General features: G+C 54.8%; 1 protein-coding gene across 2 annotated transcripts in view; it reads left to right on the top strand.

Annotated features, from left to right (window-relative positions):
• Positions 1-24009, top strand: part of HPCAL1 (hippocalcin like 1) — a 105115-nt gene that overhangs the window by 12794 nt on the left and 68312 nt on the right. The window contains exons 1-2 of one of the 2 annotated variants that reach the window (XM_047069537.1): positions 10500-10810; positions 11775-11897. The exons of the other annotated variant lie outside the window; for it this stretch is intronic. The gene's annotated coding sequence lies outside the window, so the exon portion shown is untranslated. Of the gene's footprint in view, positions 1-10499; positions 10811-11774; positions 11898-24009 lie in introns of those variants that run through there. 2 annotated transcript variants of the gene reach the window in all.

Raw genomic sequence — 24009 nt, 5'->3', positions numbered from 1 at the left:
CCGACCCCAGCCTCCGTGTACGCGGTGATTTGACCGGCGAGCTTGGTCTTTCGGCCGCAGAGGATGCTGTCCTCTGAACAAGAAGACAGCCTCCGGGCCCCCGATGTCCCGGGCTTAGAGGCTTCCTGCCTCGTTGAGCTGCAGAGGGTGACCCCAGACTAGAGATGTCTCTTCTTGACGCTGGACCGACTTCTGTGCGAACACGTAGTGAACCGGCTGTTCTGTTTAAAAGGAGAAAAGGCACCTGCGTGGCCCCTCTCTCGCTCCCCTTCCTGCGTTGTAAACAGCACCCGCCGTGGCCGTCCCCATGCGGGTCCCTAGGGTCTGCTGGGAGCGCTGCCCTGGAGCATTTGTGTCTTCGTCCGAAATGGGAATTATAAAACCCCCCTCCCAGGACTGTTGTGAGAAATAGCCACTGGGCCTCTTGTTTTTGTTTTATTTATTTACTTTTGAGAGACACACAGAGAGAGCATAAACAGGGGAGAGGGGCAGAGACAGAGGGGGGGACGGGGGGGACAGAGGATCCGAAGCGGGCTCCACGCTGATAGCAGAGGGCCCGATGCGGGGCTCGAACCCACCAACTGCGAGATCATGACCTGAGCCGAAGCTGGACACTTAACCGACCGAGTCACCCAGACGCCCCAGCCGTTGGACCTCTTGTAAACTCCAAAGTGCTGTATTAGTGGAAGGACCACCACCACCACCACCATCACGGATGTTTTTATATTCACATCCTGCAGCCCCTGACACGTGAGTGTCTAAACAGCAGGTTTCCTTGCTGGGTCTTTACGGCTCCCCCTGGGGAAACTCTTGGGTGTTGGGCCTTGGGTTATGGGGAAAGAGAACACTCCCCTCCACTCTCACTGTTTGCCCTCGTTTGAGGAGAGGAACTCTCCCCCACCCCCAACCTAGTGAGCACCCACACATCCTTCAAGAAGCCAGCGGGCCTCTTATGCTGGTCGATACCTTTTCCCTGCCTGTGCCCTCGGCACCTGTACCCCGCCCTCACTGTTAGGGTGTCTTTTCGACGAAATGGCGTTAAAAAAAATAATAAGTCTTTCTTCCCAGCAGACTAGATCCTCTGGAGGGTGGAGACCGAACACGTTCCCATTCATCTTTCTAGTCCCTGTTGAGCTTTGCACTGGGCCTAGCCCTTGCCCTTGCGCTGGATGGAGGTCCGGTGGACTTGGTGGCGAGTGGCCGAGGCAGCTCCAGGTGAGGGATCCCACGTGAGCCCCCACACGTGCACCCCTTATCCTTCCAGCCCCAGAAGTACACCACCTTCTCCGGGCTTGTCCCACACGTCACTTAGAATGAAGATGGGAAAGGCACAGGTAACTGGCACTGTCCTAAATGGTACCTTATCTCAGGTCGTGAGAATTAGCCCCCACTCATTCCTTCATTCGTTCGTTCACTCAACGGTTAGCCAGCGCCTACTATATGCCCGGGATTCTAGGCACAGGAGATGGGTCAGTGGGGAAGAAGAATCTCTTGGAGCTCCTCTTGGAAGTCACCCAGGGTTACTACCCCACACACCTTGAACTCACGCACAGAGCATTCTAATCAGATTAATTTCTAATTGTGACGCGAGGAGAGGCCAACGGATGAACTTCAACGTGCAAAGGGTCCTCGTGTCTTCTCAGAGGGAAGAAAAGAAAAAAAAACAAAACAGGAAAACTAAGCAAAACGTACTTCCAGAAAGTCAGTGAAGAATTTTTCCAACCATGCAAATGCTGACTTGCTAGCTTTCTTCGTGCTGTTGTAAGGGTCCCCGTATTAAAAACCCACCCACCCTGTTGTTCTGAAGGCTGAACCCAAGATGTGGAGTTATGTAAAAGCCAATTAAAATAAAGTAAATGCAACTACTGTGCCATTGTGCTGTAAATTTTGAGAACTGGATCAATGGAGGTTGTGGAAATGCCAAAGTTGTTAAGACTTTGGTTGCCATGACAACAGTGCTCCGCGGTGGGTAGTGTGTTACCTGGGAATTCTTCTCGGCCAGGCTTTCTTTCGGGCCACTGCATTTCTCTCTGGGCAAGGGATGGGGTCCTCCGGAGCGAGGTCCCAGTCCCGCCAGGCCACCTGTTTCGTGACCTTGGGAAGAAAGCCGCTTCCCGTCTGCCTCGGTTTCCTCCCTTTGGGGACCGCCACTCCACGGCTGTGAGTGTGGCATAGCCACGCAGCACTTCTCGGAAATCACCGCAGTAATTTGGAGATTTCTGACGGGCCCGCTGGCTTTCAGGCTGCCTTTTGGGGAAACCAGGATGACAGGGCCGAGGGAAGGGGAAGGGACTGCCCCAGGTCCCGCTTTACCTGTCTTACCTGGCCTTAGGTGACAGTGCAGTTCTCTGTCCTCTTGGCTAATGGCCAGCTGGGACCTGCCGGCTTTGTTTCGGGGGGAGGGGGTTGGGATTTAAGCCACCGGCTGCCGGGATCACATCTCCTCGGGGCTTTCAGTTCGCAGACGTGCTCTCCAGCCATCGTTTCAGTAAGCTGGCTTAGTCCGGAGCCCCAGCCTCCGGGGCCACAATTATTTTATAGGCGGGGGATTTACAGACTGTTGGGATTTGCCAGCTACTCGTCCGAGGTCTCGGGGCCCTAAGGCAGGCAGGCCAGGATCGCCGTGGGCTCCTGAGTGCGGGGCAGAGACGGGGCTGTGCCCCAGGGAGGCCCCGGGGCCCACGCTTCCCCGAGGCCTTGCTCGGAGCTGGCCCCAGCACCCTCCTCCAGACTCCAGCTGACCAGGCCTCTCAGTTCCTAGCACTGGGCTCAGCGCCGCCGTGATGTCTCTTTTGGGGTGTCCCTGCCAAGAAGCTTCCGAGGCGTGGTGCTTTTAGGACGTTGAGATCCAGAGGTGTACAGGAGGCCTCTGCTCTCTTAGCTGGGACGAGGGCCCGGGAATACCTGCTATGGGCCACCTGGCTGACGCCCCATCCTGCCCCGCGCTCCTGCTTTGCCGGCTAAATTGGGGCTCATTAGTGCCTCTGCAGGGCTTCGGTGCCTGCCCTCATTCAATGAGACCGGGCTGACCTTTTTCCGCTTGACGGGGCGGTGGGTCACTGGAGGTTGGTTGCTGGGAAATGATACAGCAATTGGGGAGTTTTCAACTCAATGGGAAATAGGTCGTGGCACCGACATTATTTAACCCTCCGCAGGGCAGCCTGACTGTTTAGCTGAACGTGAGGCCCTGGAGGATGCCAAGGGCCGTGAGATCGAGGGTTGAATGGGTGCCGTGGGCCGCCCCGTGTCCCCCCTCTGCAGTGGCCAGACTCCCTCCTGGTGTGACCGCCCCTTGGGTGCTCGCCGACTGCATCGGGCCGGGAGAGACCCAGAAGGCAGAAGTTTGCTCCAGAGGACAGGTGTGTTTCCAGCCTTGCCCCGGGGGAGTGAAGTTTTTAAAAGTATTTTTTTTGTAATGTTTATTTATTTTTGAAAGAGAGAGAGGGTGGGGGCAGGGAGAGGGAGACACGGAATCCAAAGCAGGCGCCAGGCTCTGAGCTGTTGGCACAGAGCCTGACGTGGGGCTTGAACTCAGGAACCGAACCTTGAGATCCTGACCCGAGCTGAAGTCAAGTGCTTAACAAACTGAGCCACCTAGTCGCCCCTAGAAGTATTTTTTTTTTATGTTTATTTCTGAGAGAGAGAGAGACACACAGAGAGAGAGAGAGAGAGACAGAGCATGAGTGGGGGAGGGGCGGAGAAAGAGAGGGAGACACAGAATCCGAAGCAGGCTCCAGGCTCCGAGCTGTCAGCACAGAGCCCGACGTGGGGCTCGAACCCACGAAGCACGAGACGGTGACCTGAGCGGAAGTTGGACGCTTAACCCATGGAGCCACCCTGGGGGGAATACCGTTTAATTAACTCAGCCATATTTTCTTGGAGTTGCTTCTCCAAGTACAGAGGGGTCTCTCCCAGCCTCACGGGGCCGCAGGCCGTGGGGCCACGAGCCCGTCACCTGGAAGGTGGGAGGTCCCTTTAGTGCGTGTTGAAGGAGGCTGGCGTGTCATCTTTGTCATCCTTAGGCTCTTAAAGCAGACGGTGGGGACCCTGTGGCTGGTCCTGTTTTGCAGACTGTGACCTTTGAAACTCTTCCCCTTGACCTCCAAAGCCTTGACCAGCCACTCTTTGAGGGTGTGGGCTTGGGACCCGCCAGTGCTGGCTGGACACCTGGGCCGGGAATTAGCAGCTTCGGGGTGCGCTGGCCTGTCACCCTTTGCAGCCCCCCCTCCCCCCGCCCCGAGCCTGTGTCCCCACCCGGGAGTTAGGCGAGGCCACCGGCCCTGCCAGCTTTCTGGGTTAGGCTGTGACTCAAAGGGAGAGTGTGATGTTGGCTTGCAGCCCGCGGTGCCCCGTGTGAAGGGATTCTCTTTCCTTCTCAGCGGCCACGCTGATAAATAGGAGACACGGCGTTTCTCCCTGTGGGGAGAATTGGGGCAGTGTCACTTAGAACCCATTCTGTCCCTTAGAGAACGCTCGCCCCCCCTCCCCCTCCCGTGCCCTTTGACGTCGGCCGGTGCTTGCTGCCCGGGGCTCGCCGCTCTCAGCCCGGGCCGCTGGCCACCACGTCCACCCCCGTGCCCACGCTGTGTCCAGCCGGCCTGGACAGTTGCCATCCCACAAACACATCGGCGTGCCCTTCTGGCCTCCGGCTCTTTGTCTTTGCCGTGTCCCTCCCTCGCCCAGCTAGAGCGAGCCTTTGGTCCCGCTGGCCGCGGCACATGGGGCTGAGCCCTACTTTGGCCCGTGGACCCCGTATCGTAGAGGGACGTCGTGCCAGGGCCTCTCCGCGGCAGTGTCCCCAAGGAGATGCGCTGCCGGGGCACGGATGGGACTCGTTCCCCCTGCGGCCCCGGCGCCCCGTCCGGCAGGTAGAAGGGCTCCTGTCACCCGAGTCTACCTGGAACCCAGCGTCGCCTTCCCATTACTCCTGTGATTTGCAACCACGGCTCAGGGCTGGAGGGATACTGGGCACTGCTCTAGGTTAGGTCAGGGTTTTAAAAACGTGCATCTCGTTGGTTCTGTAAGCCCAGGATATGTAAAGCAGCTGTACCTATCGTGGGCCTGCTCCGGGAGAGACCATGCTGGTTGCCTCGCGATGGCTGGTGGTGGGGTTACACCCTGGCTCTGTTTCTTGGCCCTGTGAGCCCCACACAGATCCCTTAACTGCTCGGAGCCTCCGTTTCCTCACGTGGAAATTGTACCGTCGCGAGGATTCTGTGAGCTAGGTGACGTGCCAGTGTGGCATTCGTTTTTAGCTTATTAACATCAGGGCTCTATGGGTTTCTCTTTTCTTTTTCTTCTGAAGTGCTTTTAAGACCGAACAGGAACGAGTTTGCTCGTCATCTGTGGGTGGAGGCACTCTCACCTTCAGCCAGGGCCTAATTTTGGCCAAGAGCCTCGTCTCGTTCTGCTTAGAGAATGGTGCTATTCAGAGCCAAAGGATACGGGACTTACTTCTCTGGGTAGCATTCTCTCTCTGCAGATGGTGCGAACACTAATGACTTACTATATATGTATTCACAAGTGGGTGATTTATGGTTAACACCAGACCCGTAACTTTTCATTTCCTGACGGATGCTGATGTATCAGAAGCGTCATTTGTAGTGGCCTGTAAGATGCAAGAAGTGTAAAAAAACCGAAGTTGAGGCCCGTTTCTGTCTGCGAGCTGTTCGTGTGCTTCTGGAGCTGCCTGGCCCCACGGGGCATGGCCGAGGGGCCGCCCCGTGCGCTCGGCTGTGTGTGTGGGGGGGCTCTTTGCGTGTGCATCTCCGCAGTGGGCAGGCCGTGGCGAGGATCCCATCTCATAACGAGGACACTCAGGCCCAGAGAGGTTAAGTGCCTTCTCCGAGGGTTCATAGCTCCGAAGTGACAACAGGCCTTGGAACTCAGGCGGGTCTGACTCCGGCCTGGAACAGTGCCTTAGCATAGAGCGGGCGCGCAGCTAAATGTATCGTCCCAGATCTGGTTTACTCGCCCACCTGAACACTCTCTACCCCAGATGTTAGGGCCTCTAGCGGGGAGGGGTTGTTGGGGAAGATTATTAAAATGCAACCTGCTGGTCTCAGCCCGCCTCTCCGGCATCAGGGACAAATAGGGGCGCGTGGTAAGGGGCCTTGAACGCGATGAAGATTGGGGATCACGACTCCCGGCCAGTATCCCCGATTATCCAGCTGGACCCAGTGTGGTCACGTGAGTCCTGGGGGAGGAGCCTCCTCCAGCTGCAGTCTGATGGCGATATGACTAAGAACCAGCAGAGAGATGCAGCCCAACGCTGCGGCTGGCTTTGCAGAGGAGGACAGGGCCACCGGCCAAGAGATGTGGGCGGCCCGTGTAAGCTGGGAAAGGCAAGGCAACGGATTCTCCCTTGGAGCCTCCAGAACAGACGCAGCCCTGTGGCTCCTCCGTCCCAGTGAGACCGGTCTCTTCCTCGTTGCTTCGTACTTTCTCTCCGGCACGTCCCCCCTTCCCACCGCCCCGGCCCCTTGGGCCCAGCCCTGCCCAGGCCCCAGATTCCCGGGCTTCAGGTGGGCCTTGGGGCGGCGTGGTTCCCGGCTGCAGGAACTGTGTGTGAAAGATCCGGCTAACAAAGTGAATTGGAAGCGGGGCTGGTCCCACCCTCTCGGCCTTAGACTTGACGTGTCGCGCTTTTTCTGAATGAAGGGGTCTGTCCACGCGGGGGTGCGGGCCGCGGCTATGCCGAGCAGCGCAGGGTTCTGAGAGTCGGGCTCCTTCTCTCTCGCTCGCCGTCTCCTTCTGCCTGCACGCACACGGTCTGCAGCCCTCAGAACATTTCCTGTTATTTACATCTTGGTCCTTTTGATTTTTTTCCTTTTAAACCCAAGACTTGACTTTGTACGCGTTTTGTGGTGAGCTAGACATGTTTTATTTTTCCGAGTGGCCCAGTCATCTCTGAATGTGGGACGAGGGCCTTGTAACGGGAGTCGGTGAGGCCCGCTTGGCGGTCCCAGTGTAGACGTGACCGATGAGGAGGAAAGGTGATCAGTCTTGAACTTGAATGCTCTCACCGGAATGTCCTTAGTCCTTTAAGGACAGTGGTTGAGAGCATTAGCTTTGGAGGGGCCTGGGGGACTTGGGCCCCATGCTATCCCTCCTGGCCTCTTACTGGTGGGTTATTTAATCATGCCAGTCTCTGACTGGGGGGTCTTAAGCCACAGAAACGTGTCTTCTCGCGGTCCTGGGGGCTGAAGTCTGAGATGAGGGTGTCACAGCCAGGTTCGTTTCTTCTGAAGCCTCTCTCCTTGGCTCGTAGACGGCTGTCTTGCTGTGGCCTCGCATGGCCGTCCCTCTGTGTGTGTGTCGGTGCCCTGATTTCCTCCTCTTATAAGGACACCAGTCAGACTGGATTCGGTCTACCCGTATGACCTCATTTTAATCACTTCTGTGAAGAACCTGTCTCCACGTACGGTCACATTCTGAGGTCCTGGGGTTAGGGCGTCTGCGTATGGATTTGGGGGCCGTACCAGTCAGTCCGCAGTTGAATTCCCATTCACGTGGGATTTAGAGGGCTCCCCTAATAAGGCTGGTAAGGGATTAATTTAAATGACGGTGTATTTAAGTGCTTAGCACACTCAGGAGGTGGCAGCCAGCACTAACCGGGGAACACGTGGGGGAATTTTTCTTGAGTGCCTGGCACGTGACAGTCTGGGTTCTTGCTAGATGTCAACTTGCTTTCATGTGTCGCTGTCTGCGTCGTGCTTCTCCCAAAATGTGGACCCTGGTCGTCTCGCGGAGACTGTAGATCCCTGGGCCGCAGGCCAGGCGTTTGGAGTCCCAAGCTGCTGGGTCAGGGCCCGGGAATTTGCACCCTAAGTAAGTACTCCAAGCACCCCAGGTACCGTGGCAGAACCGCTACGCCAAGCCTTGTCGCTTCTGCCTCGACCGTATGCTCCCGTCCACGGCCCTCGCTCCTGCCGTCTCGTCCTTATCTTCGCTCTTCCTCAGCCGACTCCTGTGGGCCGGGCTGGGCATTTCCTCCTGCTCCTTCTTGTCCTGGTTGGCACGGAGCACCGTTTCCGAACCCGGAGACACTCCGGAAGCGTGTGTTGGCCGAGCGGATGTAAGAAGTGATTTTCCAGGGTTTTCCAGGGCGGGAGACGAACTCCCGGTGACTCTTTCGAGGCCGCCTCGCGGCCAGCGGCCAGGCTGAGACGGGCGTCCTCCCTTCTTAGGGGTGTTCTTCAGGCCGGGCTGTGCTTGCCTCTCACCGAACGTCCCCGGACCTTTGTGAGTTCACATACCTTGCGCCGTTTCTGTCTCCTTCTTTGTCCAGGGCCCTGCCTTCTCTCCGGCTGCCTCTCCCTCCCCGTCTGATGTGTCGCTGTTGCTTCTGTGGGCTTGGGAGCCAGCTCTTCCGTCAGCTGCTCGGCCACACTGGCCACACGGTGGTGGCCCTGGCGGAGCTTGCTGCCGTGGTGGTGCAGTGCCCTTGGCAGGGCTTGGCTCGGGGGCCGTGTGTCACCTGTTGTCAACTCACGAGGGAGCCCCGTGTCACCTGTGCCCTCTCAGGAGGGAGCCCCGTGACACCTGTTGTCATTTCAGGAGGGAGCCCCGTGTCACCTGTTGCCATTTCAGGAGGGAGCTCTGTGTCACCTGTGCCCTCTCAGGAGGGAGCCCCGTGACACCTGTTGTCATTTCGCGCCCTCAGGCCTTGGCTGTTCTGTTACCCGCTGCACACCTGGGCTCCCAGCTGGGGCCTTAGTGGGAGTCCTGCTCCGGGTGGGTGTGAGGTCCGGTGGAACCATAGGTAACTGCTCCTGCGGAGGCGAGAGGGAGGGGCGTGACGGGGGGAAGGTGAGGGGCTTTACCTACTATCTACCCCACCCCCCACCGCCACCCCGTGTCTGCATTTTATGGAGGTTCTGGGTGACGTTTCACTTTAAAATCCTTAGCCACAGTGTCTGACCTCTAAGGCCCTTCCAGGGCTAACCTGCTTGGGCTTTGGAACAAGTCCCTTTGTGACTGCAGGTGTATTCCCTAGAGGTCACTAAGGTCAGGTAGGCCTGTCCTGGCTGTCCCTACGAGCTGTCATCGCCGCCAGGAAAGGGCAGGTGAGGTGTCGTGGGGTGTGGGGGGGCCTCCCTGAGGTTGTGGGGGGCCCGGCGTTTGTCCTCCTCTCGGGCATGCCCCGGGTTCCCCTGCTGGTCACTTCCAGGCCAGACGACTGAGCCTTGGGCCGTGGCCTGGCGAGTGTAGACTAAGCCTGAGGGGCACGAGCACAGCTTTGGGGAGCAGCGTGACGTTTGGGGGTCCACTCCCGAGCCGATGGGCGATGGCAGGTGCTGGAGGCTGAGCGCCCTGGGCTCCTGTGGTGGGTCGGAAAGGGCGCCCGGCAGGAGAGAAGGCACCGCCGTCATCCTGCCCACCGAACCCGAGAGACACATCGCAGCCCGCCAGCGAGCTGTGGCTAAAAGTGTCCTACGTCTCATAACCCCTGTTGAGCTCACAGTTCAGCTTTGGGCGTGGATTTGCCCAGCAGCGCGTGGACGAGACAGGCTGCCGTACGTGGACTTCCCGTGTCGTGGGGCGAGTATCCTGAGCGTGTCCCTCCTCCCAGAGCAGACGGATGGATGGACGGACAGACAGATGGGAGGGCGGAACTGCTTGTTTTGCGGAGACCGCGGTTCCTTATCTCGTGTCCTCTCCCTTCCTCCTTGCGTGGAGGATGACAAAGGGCGATTCGGGGGATGGGGGGAGGGAAGTGCCGTGCCGGAGGTCACCCAGAGTTGAGGCAGCACGGGGACCAGATCCCTGTCCCCTGTCCCGTCACTGCTTCTCCCCACTCTCCTCCTCCAGCTGACACTCTCTTTGCTTCTCTTTCTTTCTTCCTGCCCCCTCCCTGCCTCCACCCAGTGCTCTCGGGAACTCTCTCTTTGACCCCACCCCCACCCCACTTTGGGCAGGTGGCGGGGTGGGGGCGGGGGGGGGGGTCGTGTACAGTGAGTGACCCCCTGTGCTCACCAGGCCAGGCTGTGGGCTGAGGAAGAAACCATCTCGACAGGTCCCAAGCAGTGGGGGGGCTTGACTCAGGACTAGTGCACGGGGCTGACCTCTGTCGCAGCAGGACGGAGAACACAGCAAGGACGAGTGGGGACTACAGCCAAGGAGCTGGGGGATGGGGGGGTGGTGGAAAGTTACTCATCGGCACCTCAAGGGCGGGGGGATCCTCACCGAGGTTGTTGCTCAAGGCAGGTCAAGGACTGATACGTCAAAGGTCGGAAAAGGGGAAGGTGGCCAGGGACCGCGGGTCTAGACGTCGAGGTTGGGGGAGGGGGGCTCCCCCTAACCTGTCGCCGGAGGCTGGGCAGTGACAGGCCCGTGGGGTGCGGGGCCCCTGCACGAGCCGGGTCACACTGGGCTTGGGCTCTAATGAGCCTCTTGGGCCTTGTGGGTGGAGACAGAGATATGTCTCTTTTTCAAAGTTCTTTGTTCCCCTCTGATAAAAGCAGCGTGTTTTCACTGTCGTCGCAGGAAGTGGAGAGAGGCGTAGATCAGGGGGTCAAAACCAGTTGCGGCCGCTCGGGTCTGTGCTCACGGGAATTGCGTTGGCCGTTCTCCTCTTGACCTCCGCTAATGTGTGAAGCCTCGGGGTGTGGGGGGCATTGGGCTGTGCCGAGGGCCCGGGAGCCTCACGTCGGCCTCAGCAGCCTCTGGCCTCCAGCACTGGCAGCAGGAAGCCCTTCCCTCCGGGGACGGGCGCTGGCCGCACAGCTCCCTGGGACCCTGCCATCAGGTGCAACTTCACCGGCCGCCCCCCCACCCCCACCCCCCTCGGGGCAGGGCACCACCGAGGGTGAGCTTCCCTGGGCCCGTGTCTCGTCTTCCTTTTAAATGTTTATTTTGCAGCGAGAGACACAGAGCGTGATCAGGGGAGGGGCAGAGAGAGAGGGAGACGCAGAATCCGAGGCAGACTCCAGGTTCCGAGCCATCAGCACAGAGCCCGACGCGGGGCTCGAACCCACGAGCTGTGAGATCGTGACCTGAGCCGAAGTCGGACGCTCGACCGACTGAGCCACCCAGGCGCCCCCCGGATTAATTCTTAGAAGTAGAATTGCTGGGTTAGGAATATGCACGTTTGTAAGGCTTTTGCAATTTCTTATGTTAGGTTTTTGCTGTGACTGCATTTCTGCTGTGAAATTGTAAATAATTATTAGTCTTGACTGATTTTTAAAGGGAAAAAATACTGTTCTATGGAACTACTCCTCTGCACCCTGCGCCCCGCTATGACTGTAACAATTTTATTTACTTCTTCTTGTAAGTTGCTTTGTGAGGTTTGGTGGGGCAGGTTGTTGGTTTTTGTTTTTTAATTTTTTTAATGTTTATTTATTTTTGAGACAGAGAGAGAGAGAGAGACAGAGCATGAGCAGGGGAGGGCTGGAGAGAGGGGGAGACACAGAATCCGAAGCAGGTTCCAGGCTCTGAGCTGCCGGCACGGAGCCCGACGTGGGGCTCGAACACACGAACCGTGAGATCGTGACCTAAGACAAAGTTGGACTCTTAACCCACCGAGCCACCCAGGCGCCCCGATGGAACAGGCGTTTTATCACTGTTTTATAAGTGGGTAGCTTGAGGCTCAGAGAAGTTGAGAAATTTGCCTAGGATTGCACAGCCGGTGGCGAGGAGAGACCCTGACTGATGCCTGCCCGGGCCCGGACTCTCTCTCTGCCACTCTGGTCTTCAGAGCCTGTGACTAAAATCTCCCCAGGCCCTTTGTTCTCTGCTCCCCCCAACCCCCTGCTCCTGTGCTCCCTTTCCAGATAAGCCGCGTGGCTGTTGGTGTGGTTCTCAGAGAAGCAGCAGGCCCAACGCTGGAGAGGCCCATAAGAGCCTGCCCTCTGAGGACGAGCCGGCCTCGGCTGCAGTGCTTAATCTGCATTAAGGTATCGCTGACCATCTTTGGACTTGGGGAGGGGATTTACTATTTTTAGAGAAATGTAAGGGAGCGTTTTAAATCCTGTTAGTTGGTGGAACTGAAGAGGTGTGTGTATTTATGGAGGACGGTGACTCTTTCTTAGGAGCCGTCGATTTGAGACCAGATGGGTCAGTCTGTGTGATGGTAAAGTGCTGAAATCTAGGTAAACCTCACAGTGGGGCCAAACTGGATGACGGGATTCCTTCCTCGGTCCCTCTGCGAGTGTCCACTCCGCCTCTGGGCCAGAGGAGAAGCGGGACCAGGAATAGTGCCTTGTGCTCTTGATTTCGCGGAGATCGAGGCGTCAGGCTGTCATCTCATCGTCCCCGGGCCTGTAGTTTGCTCATCTGTAAAATGGAAAATTCTTCCCCGCCTGCTTTCCGCGCTCGCTGCAGGAGCCCGTGAGATTTCGCAGAAGTGCAGTGTGATTCGTAGACGCCTAGACTATAAATGGATACATCCTGCTGGGATGGCGATGGCTTAGAGCCCAAAAGACGGACGGTAACAAGTGTTGGTGAAGATGGGGAGAAATCCGAACTCTCGGTGGTGGGAATGTGTGGGGAGCGGCGCAGCCGCTTTGGAAAAACAATCTGGCTGCGCTCCTCAAACAATTAAACACAGAGTCACCGCACGACCTGCCTTCTCAGGTATGTGCCCGAGAGAACAGAAAACGCGTGTGCCCACAAAACGCGTCTGCGAACGTCCGCGGCGGCAGTATTCATAATAGCCGAGAACGGAAACAACCCACGTGTCTGGTGGGTGAACGGACAAAAGAGCGTGGTCTACCCGTGCGATGGAATATTATTCAGCCGTAAAAAAGGAATGAGGTGCGGATTCACGCTTCAACCGGATGAGCCTTGAAAGTATCATGCTGCATGAAAGATGCCAGACGCAAAAGGCGACATGTTGTGTGCTTTCGTGTATATGAAATGGCCAAGGAGGCAAGTCTAAAGTGGCAGAAAATGGGTTAGTGGTCGCCAGGGCCGGAGGTGAGGAGGGATAGGAGAGGTGGGCACAAGACGTGGGGTGTTTTTTTTTTTTTGGCAGTGGTGAAAATGCACCGAATCAGACAGTGGTGACGTTTGCACAACCTTGGGAAGCTGCTAGGAACCACAGGATTGTGTACTTTGAAAACAAAACAAAGGACATGATAACGGACAGTGTTTTGATGAGTTGTTAGGGGCAACACGGGGACACAGAATGTGAACTTTGGAATGAAACATGAGAAAGACACAGATGGCCAGCAGGGGAGGGGCAGAAAGAGAGGGAGAATCCCAAGCAGGCTCTGAGCTGTCAGCACAGAGCCCGGCGCGGGGCTTGAACTCATGAAACTGTGAGATCGTGACCTGAGCCAGCGTCAAGAGTGGGAGACTTCAGTGACTGAGCCACCACTCCGGCGCCCCTGTGACTTTCCTCTTTTTGAGCCTCGGTCTGCCCATTTGTGAAGCAGGGGAGTTCCCACTTTGGGGCGGAGGACCGGCTCGGCGAGGCGATGTTTGTTTGGATCACTCGGCACTCGCAGGTGTTCATGGAGCGATACCTGTGGTTGTTCGCTCGCCCTCTCTATGCCCAGCTCTGTGCGGGGGTATGACGACGGTCGACCGTGGGGCAGAGCCAGGCACTGGGTCCTCTTGCAAGACTGCCTGACACCGTATACTTGGGGGTACCGTTCGGAGAGCCCCCCCCATACCGATCTCCCTCTACTTACGATACGGTTGTGTCTCCAATAAACCCGTCGCAAGCTGAAAATATTGAGCGTCGAAAATGCACTTAACCCGCCTAACCTACCAAACATCCTGGCTTAGCCTCACCTGCCTTGAAGGTGCTCAGAATGCTTCCATTAGCTTCTAGTTGGTAAAATCATCTAACACAAAGCCTCTTGTGTAATCAGGGGTTGGCCCTCTCACGTAGTTTACGGAATGCTGTCCTGAGAGTGAGAAACAGAACGGCCGTATGGGTGCAGAACGGTTGTCGGGGTATCGACTGTCTACCCTCGCGACCGCGGGGCCGCCCCGGGAGCTGCGGCCGCGGCCCAGCATCACGAGAGTCACATCCTGCCCGTCGCCAGCCCCGGAAAAGATCCAAATTCAAGATCCGAGGTACGGTGTCTACGGAACGCTTCTCGCTCTCGCCCCGCTGCGAAGTCGGAGGTTGTTAGCTGTGTCGTGGGAAGTCGGGGACCGTCTGTATTCCAGCTGCGCAGCGTACCCACGAGGTGGCCGGGGCAGGGAACGGTGTCGCCGCTGGACGGAGAAAACAGCGATGCGCAGGGGTAGTAGCAGAGGCGGCCTGAAGTGTGGCCGCCGCGGTGAAGCGCCCGTGTTTGCTCGTTCATCTGAGAATAGCGAGGAAGACAAAAGCTGCTGTTTATTGAGCACTTACTACGTGCCAGCCGCTGGTGTCTGAGATGCCCTCGCTTTAATTCTCACGGCAGCCCCGCGGCCTGCCGAAACGGCTAGGGCCGGACCGAGGGGGTGTGTCCCAGGAAACACTGGGTGTGAGCAGGGAGCGTGGCGGGAACAAGATGTGCCACGCGCGGGGCGTCCGAAGCTGGGTGACGGCTACCTGCCATTCACCGTGCTGGTTTCTCTGTTGGGTATGTACTGGGAATTTTTTATAAGAAAAAGGTGAGAGGGGCGCCTGGGTGGCTCAGTCGGTGAAGCGTCCGACTTCGGCTCAGGTCACGATCTCGCGGTCCGTGAGTTCGAGCCCCGCGTCGGGCTCTGGGCTGACGGCTCAGAGCCTGGAGCCTGCTTCCGATTCTGTGTCTCCTTCTCTCTCTGCTCCTCCCCCGTTCATGCTCTGGCTCTCTCTGTCTCAAAAATAAATAAACGTTAAAAAAAAAATTTTTTTTTTTTTTTAAAAAGAAAAAGGTGAGAAACCAAGGCAGTGCGGTAAGGCACGGTTATCTTCGTTTTACAGGAAGGGGGGGAATGGAGACAACAGCGTGCGGGTTTACACCGCAAGCCTGAGAGAGCTCACTACACCCTTCTGGAAGGTGAGGCTTAGCAACCAGGCTCTCCCCTGAGCCAGTGGTCCTCTGGGGGTTACTTGAGACCGGTTCTTTCTCCTGCCAGAACCCTTGAGGGCCAGGGCTCCTGTGTCCCCAGCCTGATACCCCTCTTTCCTGTCGCAGGAGATCTAGGCCTGATAGGTGTGGGGGAGGGGCTGGAGAGCTGAAAGGCTGCTGGTTCCCTGTGCCCCTAAATGCGGCGGAGGGGGGATACTTGGTTGTTCTGGGCTCCATGATGTTGGGGGCTCATTCATTAGATTATGTTGATCTGGGGCCCCTGGGTGGCTCAGTGGGTTAAGCGCTTGACTTCAGCTCTGGTCATGATCTCACGGTTCGTGAGTTCGAGCCCCGCGTCGGGCTCTGTGCTGACAGCTCGGAGCCTGGAGCCTGCTTCGGATTCCACGTCTCCTTCTCTCTCTGCCCCTCCCCCACTTGTGCGCTCTCTCTCTCTCTCTCTCTCTCTCTCTCTCTCTCAAAAATAAATAAATGTTAAAAAAAAAAAAAAGAGTAGCTGTTATGTTGTAGGGCCTGTCGCTAAAAACCGCACAATCTCTGTAAAGGATAATGTTTTCCAGGGGCTGGCAGAGAAACGTTCTGGTGGTTAGGGTGTCTTTAATACTGGATAACTCAGAATATCGCTTGCAACGTAAGGGAGGCCGATTTGAGAGGCCAGCCGTAGGTGGGCACGGGACGCCCCAGCAGGGACGACACCCCATGTGTCCCGCAGAGGCGCTCGCTCAGAGAGGACTGAGTTCGCCGGGCCCATGCTGCTGCTCCCAAGGCTTTGCTTTTACGCTCTCGCTCCAGATGCCCGGGGAGGCTCCTTTGGGACTTGGTCTGTTTGAGAAGAAACTTCTGAGGCCTGCAGGGCCCTGCAAGATTACACCTGCCCCTGATTCCACCCTGCCGGCCCTTTTCCTCCTCCGTACCTGTGTGCCTGTCCTATTTACTGTCCTCTGGGCAAGAAAGAGCTTTTATAATCATGATGATTGTACTACATTAACCTTCAGACTTCTGTTCTCTGGGCTAAATCATCTCCCCCCCGACCCAGCCACCCCAAACATCTGTTCGAAATTCTAGATGCTATATTGGGTATGTAATAAACTTTGAATCAATTACATGTGATGCCCCACTAAACTATAATGCACCTAGAGGCAGGTTTTCAGCAGAGTTATGCTTTAAATGGAATGTCCTGGGCCATTTTTCTTATGGCCTGGGTTGACGACCCAGGGGTCCGGGTTTATAATGGAAATTATGGCAGACACTGAACCATATGCATGCTGTCAGGCCCTCTCTCTTGGGCTTGGTTGTGATTGGGGAGTGAGGGCTTGTGCGGCCCGGGGTCTTTCAACAGGGACTCTCCTAGATACACTGGCAGTTGCCCAAAGTCTCCAGAAACCTGAACGGGAGCCGTTGGCTTTGTTAAAATCGGGAAGTGATTCTGCGGCTGCCTCGGTGGTGTTACGACTTCTGAGGGAGGGTGGGGCCCGGCGGAGAGACAGCAGGGGCTGGCGGGGCCCGGCGCTTCCTGACAGCTGCCACACCGTCTTAGAGGCTGTACCTTCCCAATTACCCCGGAGAAAATTCAGATATTTTGAAAAGAGCCGGAAGCTTGGAGTTTAAGGAAGGGGTCCTTCATTTCAAAGTGGTGCCGTTTCACTCAGATGGCAGCTTAGAAGATTGAAGATGGGATTTCAGGGACGCCTGGGTGGCTCCGTCGGTTAAGCGTCTGACTCTTGATTTCAGCTCGGGACGTGGTCTCGCGGTTTGTGAGTTCGAGCCCCGCGTCGCGCTCTCCGCTGTGTCAGTGCCTGCTTGGAATTCTCTCTCCCTCTCCCTTTGCCCCTGCCCCACCCATGTGCACGCGCTCTCTCTCTCTCACTGTCTCAAAATAGATACATACATTTTAAAAATTAAACAAACCAAAAAGATGGGATTTCATTGCTGGTGAGGAGTCCCTAACTTCACATTGAATGAGTATGGGGGGTGGGTGGGCGGGCAGGTCCGTGCTGCGTTGCCCCAGGGGGCTCACTGCATTCTCTCCTGGCTCCCTGGAATGCTAGGGTCCTACATCCCGTGTGCAAGGCCAGACCCAGAGCTCTGGGTCACCGGATAAGGCGGTAAAGAACGCAGTCCCTGGCCTCTAGCCTGGGATCCTGGAGCCTGACCATAAATCACCCTGTCCGCAGGGATAAGTGCCCAGAGAGTTCCAGAAGGGACTAATTAACCTGGCCTGAGAGGCAGTTACGGGAGGCCTCACAGGGAGGTATGCTTGCCTGGGCTTTTAAGGATGCTAGACTTTTGGCATGGGAAGAAATCGGGGTGAGTACATTCCAGGCATAAGGAACAGCATGTGCTAAGGCGTCTGGGCTGTAAAGAGCCGCATATGTTTAAGCCACTCGATAAGCTCCTTTCTGTGGCTCTCCTTCTTTTTCTTTTTTTTTTTTTTTTTTTTTTTTAAATTTTTTTTTTCAACATTTATTTATTTTTCTTGGGACAGAGAGAGAAAGAGCATGAACGGGGGAGGGGCTGAGAGAGAGGGAGACACAGAATTGGAAACAGGCTCCAGGCTCTGAGCCATCAGCCCAGAGCCCGACGCGGGGCTCGAACTCACGGACCGCGAGATCGTGACCTGGATGAAGTCGGACGCTTAACCGACTGCGCCACCCAGGCGCCCCTCTCCTTCTTTTTCTAGTTGAGTTTTGTTTTGTCACCGGTCAAGGAGAGGCACAATCTGTTCCTGGGCTGGGCCGGCTGCCCTCCAGAGGCTGGGCCAGAACGTTCTGGCCCGCCTCTGACGATGCTGTCTGTCTGTCCTGTGGCCTGAATCCAAGGCTGTGGAGTGTAAGTGGCCGTGTCATTTCTCCTCTCGATGTCCTCCAGCCCCCTTACGGGCGGGCCGGTGCTCGAGCCAGGGCGTGGCTGAGCCACGCAGCGGCAACACAGGCTTTGGTGACGGCCAGCTCCCGATCAGGGTTCCCGATCAGGGAACTGTGTCCTTCTCCCTCCTAAGGTCAGGGTTGAGGATGGCAGAGTTTTAGGACAAATTAAAAAAAAAAAAATTTTAATTCCTCTTTGCACCCTCTCCCCTAGTGTGTCCATCCTTCCAAAGACTGTTCTCCCTGGAGTGGAGGAACCCACTCCAGCAACCACAGAGGTCTGTCTGACTCCCTAAAACATGCTACGCTCATTACTCAACACCCCCTTCCCTTGCCCCTCCACTGAGAAGGCCCGTCCTCAGAGTAGTGGCTCTCTTCTGGAGCAAGTTGAATGCAACCCGCTGGCAATTCTCACTAGTGTGTGAAGGACTGATGGCACCATATCTCCCCCCGAGGACTCCTGGGTGGTGGGCGAGCCCTCCTAGCGTCTGCCCGCTGACTTCCGCGTAAGCCATTCCTGCTGTCCCCAAGGTGGTTCTTTCTTTTGCTTCCGGATTTGGAGGTTTCTTGAAGTCTGTAGCATTTTCAGGGTGAGCGGTGGCCTTGGGTAGGGGGATCTGATGAATGGGCTCGCAAGCTGCAGTTGCCTTTGGCCGTGGACCCCGGACTGAGCGAGGCCACTGCTGGCTCAGAGAGATCCAGTTAAACATCCTTGCCGAGGGGTGTCCGGCTTGGCCCCGGATGGCTCTTCTCTTGTTGGGAGGCGGGGAAGGGGTCGATGGGGAGGGGAGGGACCAGAGAAGAGAGGAAAAGGGTCAGTCTGCAGCCTGTCTGTGTCACCAGTGCGGGCTGGTCAAACGGCCGTGGGCCGCACTCTTCCTGAGCGAGTAATTTGAGAGCAAGCCTGGGCTCAGGAAGCCCCGGGCTCCTCGGCTCTGGGGTATTGAGAACATCAGCCAGCCAGCCCTTTGAAGTGCAAACCCAGCAACTGCAGAGCGCCCTGACCTGCCGGGGTTTTTTTTTTAACTAGGTTATTATTGAGCTGTTGAAGGACCAGGGATGAAGGGTCTCTTATTAAAAAGTAAACAAGAGACAAAGAAGGCAGAACAAGTCAAGCAGAAGACCGAGTGTTGCGGTGAACTCATCAACCCCGCGGCTTTGATCTTGGAGGATGAGGAAGACATGATCTTTGATGTTCGCTCCCTCCAGGGCCGTCGCTGTGCTGCGCCTCCGAGCCGGGGGGATTAATTATGTAACAGAGCTCAGATCGCCGCGCCAGGAAGGGGGCCTGGAAGGCTCTGCCCGAGTGCCCCCAGGTGCCTGGGGATTAGCCTAAGGCCCGTTTATCTGGGAAGCGCGAACAAACGCACATCTGCTCAGCGGGTGCACTGAACGGCGTTTCTTAAATTCTACCGTTATTGTCTTTACGGAACCCCAGAATAGCTTCCTGGGTATCACTCTTCAGGGCCCTGAAACGGAGCCGTGCGCAAAGACATTAAGGAAAGTATCAGGGCATCCGCAGCCGCTATTCTACCATCTGGCGGCTCAGAAATATTTTATAATCAAATGAGTAAGACGGACAAGCATCTCGCTTGCCATGCGTCTGCGGCCCGCCTCCCCCCTTCCCTCTCCTCCCAGGGCGCGTTCTCTGCTGTCTTTGGCAAACGCTAGAGAAGCCTTTTCCCGGGTGTGAGGACGCCCACGGGCTCAGCGTTGGCCGCGTCCTGGCCGGGCGACCTTGGTCTGTCCCTTCGTAACATGGAGGCACTTGTGCTCAGGGCCGTTAGGCGACTCGAAGTGACACTGATACGTGTGTCCTACCACGAGGCTGTACCCGCTGCTTGCGTTAGACTTTCAAAAAGTCGCGTACTTGAACTTTTCCGGAATATAAATGCGGTTATACGCACGTCTGCCGTAGGCTATTTAGAAAATAAGGTAGAAACGCGTTGGGGTAACGGGGGAAACCGAGCCGAGAACCACAGCCCCCCAGATGGGTGTTTCTTTGCATCGATTAGGTGTGGGGAGAGTGTTGAGCGTCTCAAGCACAAGTGTGTGTGTGGTTGAGCCTTGAACAAAACGGGTTTGGACTGCTCACGGGCCGGTACGCTTGTGGGCGGGTTTTCTTCATAAATACAGGACAGCAATGTCAAATGTACGTTCTCTTGTGATTTTCTTCATAACATTTGCTTTTTCTCTAGCTTACTTGATTGTAAGAATCCAGTACGTAAGGGGCAGGCACCTGGGTGGCTCGGTTGGTTAGGCGTCTGATCTTGATTGTGGCTCAGGTCATGATCTCGCGGTTCGTGAGTTCGAGCCCAAGCCCCCCTCCCCGTCAGGCTTTGACACTGTGCTGACAGCGTGGAGCCTGCTAGGGATATTCTCTCTCTCTCTCTCTCTCTCTCTCTCTCTCTCTCTCTCTCTCTCTGCTTCTGCCCCACTCATGCATGCACACGCACGCTCTCCCTCTCTCTCTCCCCCTCCAAAATAAATAAGCTTAAAATAATATAGTATATGATACATACAGCATACAAAATATGTGTTAATTGACTGTTTATGGTAGAGTAGGTTTTCCAGTAGGCAATTAATAGTTGCGTTTTGGGGGCGTCAAAAGTTTTACACAGATTTTTGACTCTTGGGAGGTGGGGGTCAGCACTGCTAACCCCTGCATTTTTCAGGGGACATCTGTCCTGTATTTCCAGCAGGATCATGTAAAAATGAGAACACGGCAATCCTATTAAGTCCCTTCATCCCCACCCAATACATCCACAGGCACCGTCCCTGCCCCCCTCCCTTTTTCTCTCCTCATTGGAGACAGGGCCACTCCGATGACATTTGACTTTAAACCTTTGTTTCTCTCCCCCTCTCCACGACCCCCACCCACCCACCCAGACCATTTTCTTTTTTTTTTTAATTTTTTTTTTTAACATTTATTTATTTTTGAGAAACAGAGTGAGACAAAGCGTGAGCAGGTGAGGGGCAGAGAGAGGAGACACAGAATCTGAAGCAGCCTCCAGGCTCTGAGCAAGCATTCAGCACAGAGCCTGATGCAGGGCTCGAACCCACGAACTGTGAGATCATGACCTGAGCCGAAGTCGGACGCTCAACCGACTGAGCCACCCAGGCGCCCCACCCAGGCCATTTTCTAAAGGGATTTATATTTGTTTGTAAAGTGGTGCAAACTTTTTTCATCCTGAGAGAAACAGAGCCCTCGCAGAGAAGCCCGAGTATTGCATTGCTGGAATTCATTTTCAGAAGTTTCTTGAACCCCTGCCTCGGGACCCCTGGGATCCACCGTGTGCCTGAAACCCAGAGCACTGGCCACATCCACTTGCTTTCAGCTCCCAATCCCTTCATGTCTGTGTCCCCGTGGTTGCAGATGGGGTCCAGCTTAGCAAACTATATTTCAAACAGAGTAAGTAATCATGAGAATGTGGGGTGTGGGCATTGGGGGGGGGGTTGCCCATTTCAGCAGCCTCTGCCCTTCCGGAAGCCCTGGGCTATAAGAGAAGGACCAGCGTCCTGATAAACTGCTCTTAAGGGCACCATTCATTCCATTATTAGATGCCTACTGTCAACCTGGTGCAGTGCTGGGATGGAAAAGCCAGGGTGGTGGTGGAGGAATTTAGGTCTAGAGTCGCACCTCTTAGCCCTCTTCTCCTGTGTGTAGCAAAGCAGAAACACTGCGTTTCTTTAAAACTGCTCTGAACACTGGCCTTCTCCCAGGAAACCGAGATTTGCCTGGTGTAAGGTTGCTTGAACCTTCTTCCAAAAGCAAGCCAGCCTTTTCAGCAGGTGAACCAAAGAGCTCCGTGGAGGGGCCTGTCTCAGCTTCAGCCAAATTAAGGAGTCGATATCAGCGTTTATTAACTCTCAAAGAAAATGGCAACACACTCGAGCCAGGGAGTTCTGATTAGTCTGGCGTCCTGTATCGTTCCTTTTCCATATTTCTCGTTTACCTTCGTAGCCTTGGGGCACTTCGCGGGCCCCAGAGACAGCACTGCCGGCCGGGGCCGTGTGGCGTTTCTGGATCCTTTCCCTTCGTCAGCAGGGAGTAGTAGAATCTGAATCTTGAAAAGGACATTTTAGTACACACTTTCTCCGCTGTAAAAGCAATACGTTCTCGTTAGGGCGTCTTGAAAAAACTACACGGTAAAAAGGAGATAACAACAACAACGACAACAAAAATGACACCTCATCACACCTGCCCAGGTAACCACCATTGTATCTGTGTACCAGAAGAAGCCTCCTTCTGGTGCCATCAGCCCTGGCCGTGACTTGCTTGGCTGAAGAAAAGATTAGTAAAGAGGAGATCGTGAAAGTGATGCAGACATACCTTGAACATTTTAACCTAAAACATACAGTCATTCCCCCCGCCCTGTCTCCAGGTTTAAAGCCACGGCCTTTCTTGGTTTACAGATCTACTGGATGTCCACGTTATCTTTTTTGTATGACCCTTTAATGCAACCAGCCCCCCCCCCCCGATTCTCAGTTTCTGTTTCTATCGAGTGAAACAGGGACTGAGAGGGGTGCCTGGGTGGCGCAGTCGGTTAAGCTTCCGACTTCAGCCAGGTCACGATCTCGCGGTCCGTGAGTTCGAGCCCCGCGTCGGGCTCTGGGTTGATGGCTCGGAGCCTGGAGCCTGTTTCTGATTCTGTGTCTCCCTCTCTCTCTGCCCCTCCCCCGTTCATGCTCTGTCTCTCTCTGTCCCAAAAATAAATAAACGTTGAAAAAAAAAATTTTTTTAAAAAAAAAGAAACAGGGACTGAGAACCCACTACTTTGCAGATTGCCATGTACCCCTAATATCATACGGTGATTTTTGTCCACGCCTAGTTTAACAGTGATCTTCCCTAAACGTCCAACGCTTGTTTCATAAAAACAATTCCTTTTTGACTCCTCTTCCAGTGGTTTACATAAACTTTAATTAAGTTGTGTAATTACGTAAGTACAACCTGTGTAGGCAGGTTTGAGGACAAGCACAGCTGAATCTTCGTGAACTCACAGAGCAGTCCATCCAACGGTTAGGGAAGGCCCTGTTTCTCACAGGGAAGGCTGAGCCTGTCCCTTAGTCCGGGGGCCCTTCAGGGAAGGCACCTGTGCTCGTTTTGCATCTAGAACAGTTTGTGTGATTCTTCACTACTTAGAGAAGTCTCGTAATGTTACCAACTCCAGACTGAACAGTTTGAACTTAAACGCACGACAGCTAATGTTCGACTTAAGGGTGAGGTGCTCAACAGTTTCTCTCTAAGATCAGGAATGAGACTAGGTTGGCCGTCATTGCCACTTTGATTCAACATTGCAGTGGAGATCCTAGCCACAGCCGGCAGTAAGGCAAACAATGCAAACGGACAAATCTCAAACAAAACCCACAAACACCCACGAGTAAATAAAGGACATCGAGATTGGGACGTAAGAATTAAAACTGTTTGCCGATGAGATGATCTTACATAGAGACCATGCGAAGGAATAGCAGAGCTTATGAACAATTTCAGTAAGGTTGTGGGATACAAGGCCGATAGAAAAAATGAATTACATTTCTGTATACTTCTGCATTTCTATATACTTGCAGTGAAAATGAAATTAAGAAAAGAAATCCATTTGCAGTAGCATCAGGAAAGAATAGAATGCTTAGGAATGAATTTAACAAAGTGCAAGACTTCTCCTCTGAAAATGACAACGTACTTGAAAGAAATTAACAACCTAAGTAAATGGAAAGACATCCCATGTTCATGTATCAGAAGGCTTCATACTGTTAAGATGGCTTTGCTCCCAAATTAATTTACAGATTCCACACAACTCCCTTTGAAAATTCCAGCTGAATTCTTCGCAGAAATTGACAAGCTGATTCTAAAACTCATATGGAACCTCAAGGAACCTGGAACAGCCAAAAGAGTCTTGAAAAAGAGACACCAAGTAGCAGGGCTTATACTTCCTGATTTCAGAACTTACTACAAAGCAATAGTAGTCAATGCAGTGTGGTACTGGCACAAAGATAGTCATACAGATCAGTGGAATAGAATTCAAAGTCCAGAAATAAACCCTCACATTTCCAGTCAATTGATTCACAAAAGTAGCAAATAATTCAGTAGAGAAAGAATAGCCTTTTCAACAAATGGTACTGGTACAACTGAATAGTCCCATGTAAAGGAATGAAGTTGGACCCCTACCTCACACCATTTATAAACATTA

The sequence above is a fragment of the Lynx rufus genome, unplaced genomic scaffold, assembly GCF_022079265.1.
Source record: "Lynx rufus isolate CCGP_SWC_20201006 ecotype Redwood Valley unplaced genomic scaffold, mLynRuf1.p SCAF_8, whole genome shotgun sequence".
Classification (NCBI taxonomy): Eukaryota; Metazoa; Chordata; class Mammalia; order Carnivora; family Felidae; genus Lynx; species Lynx rufus.
The sequence above is the reverse complement of the archived record's forward strand: the minus strand, read 5'-3'. Positions and strand labels throughout refer to the sequence as shown.